At 40.4% G+C, this 14107-nt stretch overlaps 1 pseudogene; it reads left to right on the top strand.

Annotated features, from left to right (window-relative positions):
- Nucleotides 1-410: 410 nt before the first annotated feature.
- On the top strand, nt 411-13666 carry LOC112125189 (annotated as a pseudogene).
- Nucleotides 13667-14107: the final 441 nt, after the last annotated feature.

Here is a 14107-nt window from a genome sequence, read left to right as displayed (position 1 = left end):
TGAGTCCTCTAGAAAAGTGTCATTGAGCTGTTGAGAGAGATTCAGAAAAGAAACAGCTGTAGATCCCCTGTTTTTAGATTTTCACCATCCTAAGTTGGTTCTTACCCCATTACACTTCATCCTTGACCGTCACTTTTTATAGTTTATTTACCTGAGCAATATATTCTCTGTTCACCTTGTCCAATAGTGCCTCCAATGAGCTGTGGTTGCCTTCCTTCATGGGGAAAGACAATGGGTGGCCATCATGCTTATCAATGTGCCGCATAAGCGCTTGAGTCTTGAGGTCAGGTTCTGGCATCTCCATCAATGGCTAAGCCAAAGAACTCCCTTTGGCAGCGCCCTCCTCCTCCTCAGAACTGTCACTGATGTAGTGCTTTCTTCTCAGGCAACCGAGCACCCTTGGAGCTAAAATGAGTTTTGTAGTTCTCATGAGGGTGGTGAAGAAGGCCATGTTTCCTCTGAGCATTTCCACAATTTCTGAAAAACATGCTATTGGAACAAGACGGCCTCTTCCACGCAGTGACGGAGCTTCTGAGGATGGTGCTGCCCTCTGGCCAACCATTAAACTCCAGAGGTTGGGGTTTCTAGTGATCGGCACATTCCTGATCGGGAGACAGGTCAAAGGCAAACAAGGTGTAAGCCTGTGCAAACTCCTCATGGTCGATTAACAGAACGATCTTTCATGTGTTTACCAGCCGTCTGTACCAAATTCATGTATTCTCTCACACAGCGTCCTGCCTTGAAGTCTGGTTGCAGAGGCTTGGTCGGTATCTGTTCACCATCCACATAAAAAGCCACAAAATTAATATCGTAATGTTTAAAATGAAAGGGATTTTTAGCGTAACTTCCGCTAAAGGCATCATTATCCACAAACCCTAGAACAAGCATTTTGAGTAACTGTCCCAAGAACAGGTTCTCCTGGTTACTGACCCTGCTGCCCTCAGGGATGCTAAACACTTTCATTCCCACACGGTCCACAGGGTATTTAGCATTAGCGGTAAGCAGGGCCTCCGCGTGCCCCAGACGGACACCCGGGGCCACCCGTACTTTCTTCACAAAAAGGGACGCTGATACAATTCGCAGTTTAAAGCCTTCAGCCACACTGCCCATTAAACAGAAAGCGTCTTTACTGCGCGTCAGTTTAATTTTCACATCCACTCCATTTAACAAACGTTTTTCTTGAAAAAACAGGTCGCTGTGTAGATGGCCCAGCAGCTCTACCATTCTGCTCTTGGCCGTCAGCTTGGCATGCCTCACAAACCCTAGATTCCCTCCATCCAACTCTGTTTCTTCATGTTGTCCAGCAGTGACTTTGTAAAACAGGCCGGTGGAAAATTGTATGGCGAGGGTGTCGTTGCTGTAATTGAGCACCGATTCTATAAAGGCCCTGTAAGGGTAACAGTTGTTGCTTTGGCTTATGAGGCGGTCTCCCAGCGTAAATCCAACTGACTGAAAATAGAGGCCATGGGGTAATTCACCAGGCCCACTTCGGCATCCACGGCGAGTTCTGTTCCGTTTCCTTTTACAATCTTGCAACACAGGTACAGCAGCGTGTTGTTTAAATCCATATAATCTATGCCATTCCCTGCTATAAAAAAGTCAATTGGGGCAGACTCCGTAATGGCCGATAGAGGCAGCACCTCGATGTAGATGCTTTTCTCGATGCTGGTCTGCATAGGGGCTATTTGAAACAAGTCTAGTTCGGATTTGGTGCACTCTTCATACCCGCAGTGAACAAAAGCCATGTTGATTAAAATATGTCTTTTACCAGGCAGAGCGCGTCTTCTTTCGCCCAGGCTTCCTCTTGGACTTTCGCTTATGGCCGGCCCTGCGTGTCAAAGCCCTTCTTTTAAAGGGTTTCGGGGAACCTGTGTCACGGGTATGACTTATTTCTTTCTCTTCCTCCTTTTAATGTACATCAGCCCCTATCCTTCCTGTGAAGCTGTATTCCCCACCTTCTCCAGAACAGCACGGGAAACATGACCTACCACGTCTTTAGCTACGTGTTGAGCTGCGGTTTTTACGTGGGGTTTAATAATCTCTAGCCCCCTCCTCAAAAGCGGTACGGCTTTTCGAAAGAGGCTATGAAATATTCCACCCACACCAGCCTCGTATATCATGGGGGGGCCCCATGATATCCAGGAAGGGCATATCCAGCCTGGGCTTTGTAATAGTTCCTGTAGATGGTGGGGTCGCCATAATTTTTTAGGATCGCCATAATAGTGTTTTGCTTTTTAGAAACCTCGGTCTCTCCACGGACGCAGATGCAGCTTGATGATCACCTTGCCGAAGCGAAATGAGACACGTCTGTTTTGATCTGTCTTTATTTCAATGCTGATGGTGTCGATGTGGTGTTTGACAGGGACGTAATGAGGTTTATTGTAGGTGATGGTAACAAACTCGTTGTTCCTTCCTCGAACAGGGACGCAGCGTAACAGGGGAACAGAGAAGTCCCCCACAAACTGATGTTCTACGATATCCATGTACAAGGAGTTAAAACCTCCTGTGATGCCTGCTGAGAAGGGGAATTTTTGGACGTTGCGCTTGGGGCCCAAACCCACAATGTTAGCTAGCTCCCCACCAGTAGAAAACACATACATAAAATCGGTAGTTTTAAGTCTCACTCTTCTACCCACAAGATAGTAGTTCATGGCCACCTCAGGCGGTCCGGGATGACGAGCCATGGTGCTGTTCATATGCTCCAGTAATTCGGGTATGGTCGAGTAATAACCTCGGCGTAGGATGAAATTCCACGTCGTATCTCCAAAGGTGATTTCGAAAAGGATGTCTTCGTTGATACAATACCCGCACAGCTGGAATACTATTTCCACTAACCCCACCTCCCAGGCACCCGGGAGATCCAAGGGCTTAATTAGCCATATTGTAAAGTTCGAGATGCAGTTTTGGGGAAAAACTGCAGAGCTGGCATTGCTGGGCAAAGTAATGTAAAACCCGCCATCGCTCTTTTTTTTTTTTTTTTTTTTTTTCTCTCTCTCTGTCTTTGCAGAAGGAATCCTTTTTTGTTCCTGTCTAAATGTCATAGAGTCGAAGCTTCCTCCCAGCTGTTAAACAAACCAGACAGTGTAACCTAGTATATGAACGTGAAACTTACCTTTGAAAAGAACAAATACTGTACATTACAACGAACAGTGACAGGCCACATCACAACAGTTTTACATCTGTGTAAACATTAACTTCATTGAAGTCAATAGCTTACATCTACACAACAGTGGACAGGATTACACATAGTATGATGCAGGAAAGCAGGTAGTTTGTGCACACTGATAAATGTTGAATTGTGATCACTATATATTGTATATGCTTCATGGCAGACATGAATGATGCCATTAATAGCTAGGAAAATCAAACTGTTTCCATTCATGTTTTTTCTGAAAACAAAAAACAAACAAAAAAAAAACAGGGCAGCGGAGCCCCTGACTCTGTGGGACTGTAGGAATCCTCTGCCTGGGTTCCATTGGAACTTCATTGGTACCAAACTGTCTCTGCCGATCATTTTAATTTTTACAAATCAGCTAATTCTGACTGAAAAAGGGGTTTCACTGGAATTTTTCTAACCACCTCTAATGTGAAACCTGACAGTGCTATATTTATATATAAATCTATGCAGAGGAATATTATTATTATTTATTAATATCAACAATCTTATTTCTCTTGGTAGGTGGTATAACATTTTTTAAAATACTTTTCTCTTAATATCTTTTTTTATTCCATTATTTCAGTTCTTCATATTTTTTTTTTTAATAGAACCATTCTGGCTATTTGGTAAATATACTGTTGTAAGGATAAATATTTTTTGAGGTAGTACTTAATATACATAGAAAAACAACTAAACAGCCATACTGGGTCAGACCTATGACTCATCTAGCCCAGTATTCGGTCTTCTGGCAGTGGCTGGTGCCAGATGCTTCAGAGGGAATGAAAAGAACAGGGCAAATTTGAGTGACCCATCTTCTGTTGTCCAGTCCCTGCTTCTGGCAATCAGAGGTCTAGGAACACCCAGAGAATTGGGTTGCATCCCTGAACTTCTTGACTAATAGCCTTTGATGGACCTGTATTCCATGAATTTATCTAATTCTTTTTTGTACCCAGTTATACTCTTCACCTTCAGTTACACCCCTGGTAATGAGTTCCACAGACTAACTGTGCATCGTGTGAAGAAGCACTTCCTTATGTTTCTTTTAAACCTTCTGCCTATTAATTTCATTGGGTTACCACTGGTTCTTGTGTTATGTGAATGGGTAAACAACACTTCCTTATTTACTTTCTCCACACAATTCAAGGTTTTATAGATCTCTATCATATTCCTCCTTAGTCATCTTTTTTAATCTCTCTTCATATGGAAGCTGTTCCATGCCCTTAATTTTTGTTGCCCCTCTATGTAATTTTTCCAATTCTAATATATCTTTTTTGAGATGTCAACCAGAATTTCACAAAGTAGTCAAGGTGTAGGCATAACATGGATTTATTTAGTGGCATTATATTTCTTGTCTTATTATTTTTCCCTTTCCTAATGGATCCTAACATTCTGTTAGTGTTTTTACTGCTCCTGCACATTGAGCAGATGCTTTCAGAGAACTATTCAAGTTAACTCCAAGATCTTTCTTGAGTGGTAACAGCCACTTTAGACCCCATCATTTTTTATGTGTAGTTAGGATTATGTTTTCCAGTGGGCATTACTTCGCACTTATCAGCATTGAATTTCATCTTCCATTTTGTTGCCCAGACACCCAATTTTGTGACATCTCTTTGTAATTCTTCAGTGACAGCTTTGTACTCAAGTATCTTGAGTAATTTTGTATTGTCGGCAAACTTTGCCACCTCCCTGTTTATCCCCTTTTCCAGATCAATATGAACAGCACAGGTCCCACTACATATCCTTGGGGACCCTGCTATTTACCTCTCTCCACTGTGAAAACTGACCATTTATTCTTACCCTTTGTTTCCTATCTTTTAACTAATTACTAATCCATGAGAGGACCTTCCTTCTTCTCCCATGACTGCTTACTTTGCTTAAGAGCCTTTGGTGTGAGACCTTGTCAAATGGTTTCTGAAAATCCAAGTACATTATATCCACTGGCTCATCCTTGTCCACATCCTAGTAAACTCCCTCAAAGAATCATAATAGATTGGCGAGGCATGATTTCCCTTTTCAAAAGCTGTGCGCAGTCTTCCCCAACATACCATGTTCATCTATGTGTCTGATAATTTTGTTCTTTACTGCAGTTTCAACCAATCTTCCTGATACTGAAGTTAAGCTTACTAGGCTTTAATTGCCAGGATCACCTCTAGAGCCTTTAAAAAAAATCTATTTCCTGTCCTCCAGTCATCTGGTACGGAATCTGATTTAAGTGATAGGTTACATACCACAGTTAGTTGTTCTGCAATTTCATATTTGGGTTCTTTCAGGACTCCTGGGTGAATACCATCTGGTCCTGGTGACTTATTACTTTCTAATTTATCAGTTTGTTCCAAACCCTCCTCTTCTGACACCTCAATCTGGGACAGTTCCTCAGATTGGTGACTTAAAAAGAATGGCTCAGGAGTGGGAATCTCCCTCATATCCTGTGCAGTGAAGACCAATGCAGAAAATTCTTTTAACTTCTCCAGAACGGTCTTGTCTTCCTTTAATGCTCCAGTAGCACCTCAATCACCCAGTGGCCCCACTGATTGTTTTGCAGGCTTCCTGCTTCTGATGTACTTAGAAAAATGTTTTTGCTGTTAGTTTTTGTGTCTTTTGCTAGTTGCTCTTCAAATTCTTTTTTGGCCTGCCTCATTATACTTGCCAGAGTTTATGCTCCTTTCTGTTTTCCCCAGTAAGATTTGACTTCCAATTTTTAAAAGATATCATTTTTCTTCTAACCACCTTTTTCTGTCATGGTGGCATTTTTTTGTTCCTCTTACTTTTTTAAAATTTTGAATATACATTTAGTGTGAGCCTTTATTATGGTGTTTGCCGGCACTTTATTCTTATGATAGTTCCTTTTAATTTCTCTTTAACCAGCTTCCTCATTTTTGTGTAATTCCCCTTTCTGATGTTAAATGTACTGTAGTGGGTTCCTTTGGCATTTTCCCCACTACAAGGATATTAAATTTAATTTCATTATGGTCACATTTGTACTTGGTACATCTGTAGATGTACCGGCATGCTACTTTCTGATGTGAAATTTTCCTGGAGGGATACAGGTTTGGCTTGTCATGTAATTACAGTTGAATATGCAACACAATAGACTCTCTCATACTGCATGCTATATGTATCATAGAAATGTAAGGCTAGAAGGGACCTCAAAAATCATCAAATCCAGCCCCTTGCACTGAGGCAGGACCAAGTAAACCTATATCATCCGTATTACGTGTTTGTCCAGCCTGTTCTTATAAACCTCTTTTGGAAATCTATTCCAGAGTTTAACTCCCTTGCTGCAGATTAAGACCATAACTTTTTGTTGAACCTTCAGTAAACATGGAGAACAACTGATCACAGCAGTCAATATAACATCTGTGAACATATTTGAAAACTCTTAACAGGTCCCCTGTCAGTCTTCTTTCCTCAAGACTAAACATGCTCATTTTTTAAAACTTTTCCTCTTAGGTCAGGTTTTCTAAACCTGTTATAATTTTTTCTGCTCTCCTGTGGACTTTCTCCAATTTGTTCACATCTTTCCTAAAGTGTGGTGCCCAGAATTGGACACAGTACTACAGCCAAGGCCTCACCAGTGGCAAGTAGAGCAGGGCAACTACTTCCTATGTCTTGCATATTCATATTAATACACCCTAAAATATTAGCTTTTTTCACAACTGCTTCACATTATTGACTCATATTAAATTTGTGATCCATTATAAACCCTCAGATCCTTTTCAGCAGCACTACCACCTAGCCACTTATACCCCATTTTGTAGTTGTGCATTTGATTTTTTTCCTAAGTGTAGTACTTTGCACTTGTCTTTATTGAATTTAATCTTGTTGATTTCAGACTAATCTCTAATTTATCAAGATTGTTTTGAATTCTAATCCTGTCCTTCAAAGTGCTTACAGCTCCTCCCAGCTTGGTGTCATCCACAAATTTCATAAGCATACTCTCCACTTCATTATGCAAGTCACTAATGAAAATATTCAATAGTACCGGACCCAGCACTGACCTACATGGAACCCCACTAGATATGTTCTCCCAGTTTGACAGCAATCCATTGATAACTATTCTTGGATTACTCTCTTTCAACCAGTTATTCACCCACCGTATAGTAATTTCACCTAGACCACATTTCTCTAGCTTTCTTATAAGAATCTCATGCCATTTCCTGATTTTGTATGTCTTAGATTTAACACATTTGACAACAAGCTGTTTGGAATTAAGGATCTGGAAGCTGAGCGCATGGATCCTCAACAAAAGTTACTCCTGGAATGCACGTACAGAGCACTGGAGGATGCAGGAGTCACGATGGAACATGTCAGTGGCAGCAAAACAGGGGTTTTTGTTGGTAAGCTTGCAGCCTAGTGGTGAACCAGTTCATAAATTTAGCATCTTGGAAAACAGTACACATTTCCATATACTTTACATAGTTATCTAACATTATTCATTTAATGATGAAATATCTAAAGCTACCATGCTCTGAACAGTGCTGCATAGTGTATGTTATGAACAGTTCACATTGTCTAATGAATTAATTGTATTGTTCATTGTTACATAAATGATACTCTAAGACTAAATCACAAACAGCACTGCGTGGCTAAGTAGGGGGTGGACACTGTGCTCTCCGGATGGAGGTAGCACTGTGGATGCTTCCCTTGCACTCCTGACGACTCTGGGAGCCTTTGTGCCTCCAGCTCCTGGTGCTCCAGCTGGTCGAACTCCTCTCTCCTCCCACTGCAGGGCTGCATGCCCACAGGATCAGTAACACGGCCCCTTTCCCCTCATCTATCTGCTCACAGGGAGTCTATTGGGAGTGCAGCTCTTGCCTCACTCAACCCAATGTCTCATCAGCCAGCTAAGTCCTGCATGGCCACATGGGATGGGGATGGTTCTTATAAGGCCTTACTGCCCTGCTCAGCTGCATAGGGCTGTGTTAAAATTGAGCGCTAAGGCCTGGGCTACCCAAGAAAGTTGTGCTGGTTTCACTAAAGGCATGATTTTAAAACCCATTCAGTTAAAATAGTGCAAAAGGCTCCATGAATTCTTTTAGTTTTAAACCAGGCTCATTTTGGTTTAGTTTAAGTTAATTAGGAATCCGTTTAAGTTAAATCAAAATAGGGGTTTGTCCCAGTTTAACTGAATCAGTTTGGAATCACACCTTTAGTTAGACCAGTGAAACGTTCTCTTGCAGACGAGGCTTTCATGTCATTTAATACCTTCAGACAAATTTCAAGTGTCAAATATGTAGATAAGGAGTGAAATCCTGTCCCCACTGAAGTCAATGGGAGTTTTGCCATTGACTTCAATACAGCCAGGATTTCACTCTAGGTGCTGATGTAGCGTGGCACAGGATAAAATTACGAGAGCAAAGAACACCACTACGTTTAGATCTGTTCATCTATTTTAATCTCTCATGCTAACGTGAAACATGTCTGCTGTTTTTACAGGTCTTATGAATCGAGACTGAGATCATATCAAGCAAAGCAGTAACTGAAATAAATCATTACGATGGGACTGGGGCAGCAATAAGCATAGCTGCTAACAGGATTTCATACACTTTTAATCTGACTGGACCATCACTTTCCATCGATACTGCATGCTCATCGTTTCTTTTTGCTTTGCATTACAGCGCGCAAGCAGTTAAACAAGGTACTGGGACTAAAAGTAAATAAGCAAATAAATTAGGGTTGATACTGTAGTTAAGTTACTAAGGTATATATGTGCAACATCTCACTTGCGGGAGGGATAGCTCAGTGGTTTGAGCATTGCCCTGCTAATGTGAGTTCAATCCTTGAGGGGGCCACTTAGGGATCTGGGGCAAAATCAGTACTTGGTCCTGCTAGTGAAGGAAGGGGGCTGGACTTGATGACCTTTCAAGGTCCCTTCCAGTTCTATGAGATAGGTATAGGGCTGGTAAGGGCTAAAAGCATTTGCATTTTACCATTAACAAAATGAAAGTTTGCACCCTCAGTTCCACCAGTACAGAGTTTTATACCACCTGTAACAGCAACTGTCAAATACTATCACTGATTTTTTGGCACCCATGGAAGATTTAAGCCTTTCTTTTTCAGGGACCTGTTAATGATTAGTGTCTGCCATTCTTTCAAATCACATTATCATGATTCATGAAGGAGTGGATGTTTTGTTTTGGTTTTTAAAAGATCAAGAGTATTTACTCCCTCAATAGCTTCTATTAATATTCTGCTGTCTGCTTGGGCCCATTCCAAACACTGAGAATTGTATCATCTGCTGGGTTTCAGGGCCTGAAAGTTTGAATATGTCTATGCACTTTCAATGGGTCAGTTCTGTTTTTATAATCTCTCTGCAAATTCTATCATTTTATCACTAATGGGCAATGTTAACAATTCCAAATATTACAGTGTATTAATGTAAATCTGTAGAGATGCACAAAAGATGGAAAACAGTCATACATTTATTTTACTACAGGAGACTGTGAAGCGGCTCTGTTTGGAGGAGTGAACTGCATTATAGATCCCAGCACTTTCGTATCTCTGAGTAAAGCAAAAATGCTCTCTCCCGAGGGGATGAGTAAGCCCTTTACTAAAAAGGCAAATGGTAATGGAAGGGGAGAAGGCTGTGGTGTTCTTTTACTGAAGTCACTAAAAAAGATCGGTTCATTTTAATAGAGCTTCCAAAATGAGATTTCCAGATACCCAGCACTGTTCAATTCCCATTCTAATATGTCCTCTGATGGGAGAACATATTCCCAGCTCTAGATGCAACTCTTCTACTGTGAGGTTAATATCCAGGGCTAAAATATTTAGGCACTTATCCTAGTGTAAGAAGGGTATGTTTAAGAATTAAACAGAATGTTCTGTCTACCCTTGCCCTTCCTATATTGTAAAAATCCTTTTTTTCGAAACAGGCACTAGATTGCAACAGAATATGGGGAGTTATAAATATCAGTGTAATAAATCAGAATGGCAGATCCGTGAGTCCAATCACAAGACCATCTCAAACAGCATAGGAAAAGTTAATACGCAGCATTTATCTGATTCATGTTGACCCATCAGTTGTGCAGTATGTTGAAGCACATGGCACAGGAACTCCTGCTGTAGATCCTACAAAAGCAAGAGAGCCTAGGTAGCATCATTGGTGGTAACAGATCTCCTAAAATGTCTGTTCTAAAGATTGGTTCTGTTAAAGGGAATGTTGGCCATGCTGAATCAGCTGTTGGGACAGCTCGGTTAATTAAAGTTCTTTTAATGATTCACCATGAAACGATTGTTCCATCTTTGCACTACAGAGAGGATATTAGTAGCATAACTACAGAGAAATTAAATCTATCAATTCCAACGACTGTAGAGAAATGGGAAGAGTCGAGAGAATTTGGAAGAGTAGCTGGTGTCAATTGTTTTGGATTTGGGGGAACCAATGCCCATGTTGTCAGACAGTTCAAGCAAACACAGGTTCTTCCCTCTTTTAAAAGATCACTTGAATTATTTGTACTCTCTGCAGCTTCAAGCAAATCCCTCAAATTGACAATGGAAGACACAGCTGAGCAGTTAAACATAAGCAACTCAGTAACACTCCCAAATCTGGCCTGTACATCTGCCTGTAGAAGAAGCCATGTAAATTACAAGTACAGAAAAGCATTTGTTACAAACTCTCTTTGACATTTACAGCAACAAGTTGCATTAGCAGCTAAAACAGAAATAACTCCATCAAAGATGACTCCATGATTAGTTTTTGTGATGTATTTTATTGTGAAGCGCTAAAGGAAGCTATAACCAGCACAAAGGTAAACAGAGAGACAAGAGAAGAGATGTCTGACTATTGTATCATCCAGTGCTCTTAGACTGTTTTCTACAGATGACTGCTGTCATGACGACAGTAACTTTCCAAACCAGAGCAGGCTTTCCTTCTGGCATAGGCAGCCTTGTAGTTTGCAGACCTTTGGAGGAGGATTTGATGATATATTTGAAAACAAGCAAATCAACTGGGAACTACTTAGAGGTTTGTGGATGCTTTACAGATAACCGTGGCTCCATTCTGGCAGAACTGAAACGTGTTGGGATCACTTTTATGAAACCAACATCCCCCAGAGACAATGACTTGCTCTTTGAAAATAAGTGGAAAGAAATATCTCCCGCTCAGACCATAGGAAGTTTAGGGGAAACACCTAGAGTCATTGTGTTTGCTGACAAACTTGGAATAGCTCAGCAGCTCAAAAAATACTTACACAATGAGTTGAGATGTTATGTATGATTACTGGGAGATACTGTTAGAAGCCAAGACACCAGAAATAACTGCACAGCATAAAATGAAAAGGGAAATTGAGGACTACCATTTGTTCATGTGGGGAATTCAAAAGTTAAACAACGAGTTCCCAAGCAAAGTGGTGGCACATTTAGCTAAGTGTTGTGAGGCTTATCGCCAAATTATTGTGGCATTAAGAGAGAAAATCCAGTTGTTCAGTTAGAATAATCACCTACAGAACAGATAGAAATATAGATCATCTTAACCCTGGGTTTGCTTTGTATGGCGTGACGAGAACCTGCATAGTTGAAGTTTTAGAAATCACATTTCAGATGATTGAAATCAGCTCTTCGAGTACACTGGACATCTCAGCCTTAGCAGATGTTATTGTAAAGTATGAAGGACAGGATCATCCAGAAATTTGGATCAATCAAGGAAGAATTTATACTTCAGAAATCACATGCACCATTTAAAGATGTGGATTACAGTCAACCTTCAAAGTCTCTTCAGAACACAGACATTCACTTTATACACTACATACCCTTACCAAGTGAAAGATTTATCTGCTGAAATAGCCAATACCATTACTCTGTTTGAAAATTAGTGTTGAAGTTCAAATGGATATTTTCCTGTTAGCGTTTCAAGCTGTAACTTTGGGAATACATTGCATTGGAATTCATATACAATAGACAAACATAAGCTTTTAGCTCTGGACTTCAGTGGCACAGTAACTGCAGTAGGCAGTGAAGTGAAAAAAGTTAAGGTGGGAGATCATGTGGCTTCATGTTATCCACTTGTTGCATCATCAAGAGTCAAGGTTCCATGGACAGTTTGTTTCAACATCAAGAAGTTTCCATGCTTTAGAAATGTACCTTGTGTGTCATACTTTATGGTAGCATGGGAAACTGTAAATCAAACATTACCAAAGATGAAACACAGTGGAACTTTAGGTATTATTTCTAGTGACCCAGAGTCAGTGTTGTGCAAAGTGCTCACTCTGATAGCACAGGAAATGGGCTGGAGAACAGTACTTGCAACACCTACGTCTGATCAGTGGCAACGTGTAGATCAGTGCCATGCCCTTGTTTATCTGCCTCCAGTAGATGGAATGTCTAAGGAAGTTCTAGTCCATCTTTCCCATCTCTGAGACCCTGTGATAGTACATGAAAATCAACAGTGTGAATGTTTTTGATACCTAATTGGAAGTGATCAAGAAAATATCCATGTTCATGTACTGAAACTTACCAATATTTTTCAGAAAGCATCTCTGAAACAATCCCTAAGGGCTGTCCAGGGATGGATCAAATCAATGCAAATGAAACAATTTAAAAACCTATCTTGGTCTCTTTTTCAGCAGACTGAGAACTTTGAAAGTACAAACACTGGAGTGTCCTCCTATTTTACCTGAAAATCTATCCCACTTGCTGTGCTGAAAGGTTATGTGGAGACCAACAGGATTTCAGACATACCAGTGTATGAAGCACAGAAGAAAATGTTTAAGCAGAATGAGGTTTACATAGTGGCAGGGGGACTCACTGGACTTGGATTTGAAACTGTAAAATTTATAGCCCAGAACAGAGGGGGCTGTATTGCCATATTTTCAAGGAGCAATCCAAGCAGTGAGAAGCAAGAAGAAATCATGGCTTTGCAAAATCAGTGTGAAGGGAGCAGAATAGTCAGTTTGCAGTGTAATGTTATTTCTCATTTACAGGTTGAGAAAGCTATTTGTGTCAATTGAACTATCTTTCCAAAGAGTCAATGAAAGGTGTATTCCATAGTGCTGTGGTTTTGCATGATGGACATCTTGAAGCTCTGAACTTTGAGAAAGTGTTAAGTCCCAAAGTTGCCAGGGCAGTAGATCTCCACCAAGCTACCAAAGGGCAGGAACTTGACTATTTTGTGTTACTCCTCCATTACTTCGTTTCTTGGAAATTCAACACAAGCAAACTATGCTGCTGCTTATTCTTTCCTGGATGTTTTCTGCCACTACAGGAGGAATTGTGGACTTTCAGGACAATCCATTAATTGGGGTGCCTTGAACCTTGGATTATTGCTAAATCAAAACAACATTCAAAATATTTTGGAATCCAAAGGCATAGATATTCTGCAGGTACATGAAATTTATGAATTAAATCTTAATTCTGAATAATCCTCAGCAAACTGTAGTAAAATTAAATTTTGGAACTCTAAGCAATCATATTCTTTCTCGAATAGCATCACTCAAAAGTCACTTCTGTACATTCCTTTCAGAAGAAGTGGGCAGTAAGCTTGAGCTTGAACAAAGTGCCCCTCAGACTTAATCTTCAGAATTAACTGGAGATAATATTGCCTCACTGTTTGTATACATAAATTTACTAAATTTTTAGTACTACAAGTTCTAGTAATTCCAAAGTTACCAAATTACTATGTGAAATGGGTTTCTCTAACCAGTTTCTCTTATTGATACTCTCTTCTACATGAGTTGTCTAATGAAAGTGGCACACTTGAGAACCGTTCTTCTAAAAGTAATAACTAAACTTGAAATAGTTGTGTGAGGATCAAGTAGTTTCACAGGGGGTATTTCTACCCTTCTTTCATGAAAGATAAGATTCTGTAACTTTAGAATTACTAGAACCCTAGTGATATTTCAAAACAATCATCATAGACGTTGGGTAGAGTAAAGCTTTGAGTGCTACTAAGTTAGTTCTTTGGCCATTAAACCAGCCTTGGTTTGGTACTGCGCTAACTCTTTTACTCAGTGA

The sequence above is a fragment of the Terrapene carolina genome, unplaced genomic scaffold (assembly GCF_002925995.2).
Source record: "Terrapene carolina triunguis isolate 2854851 unplaced genomic scaffold, T_m_triunguis-2.0 Scaffold111, whole genome shotgun sequence".
NCBI lineage: Eukaryota > Metazoa > Chordata > Testudines > Emydidae > Terrapene > Terrapene triunguis.
Note: the sequence above shows the minus strand (reverse complement) of the source record. Positions and strands in the feature narration are given on the sequence as shown.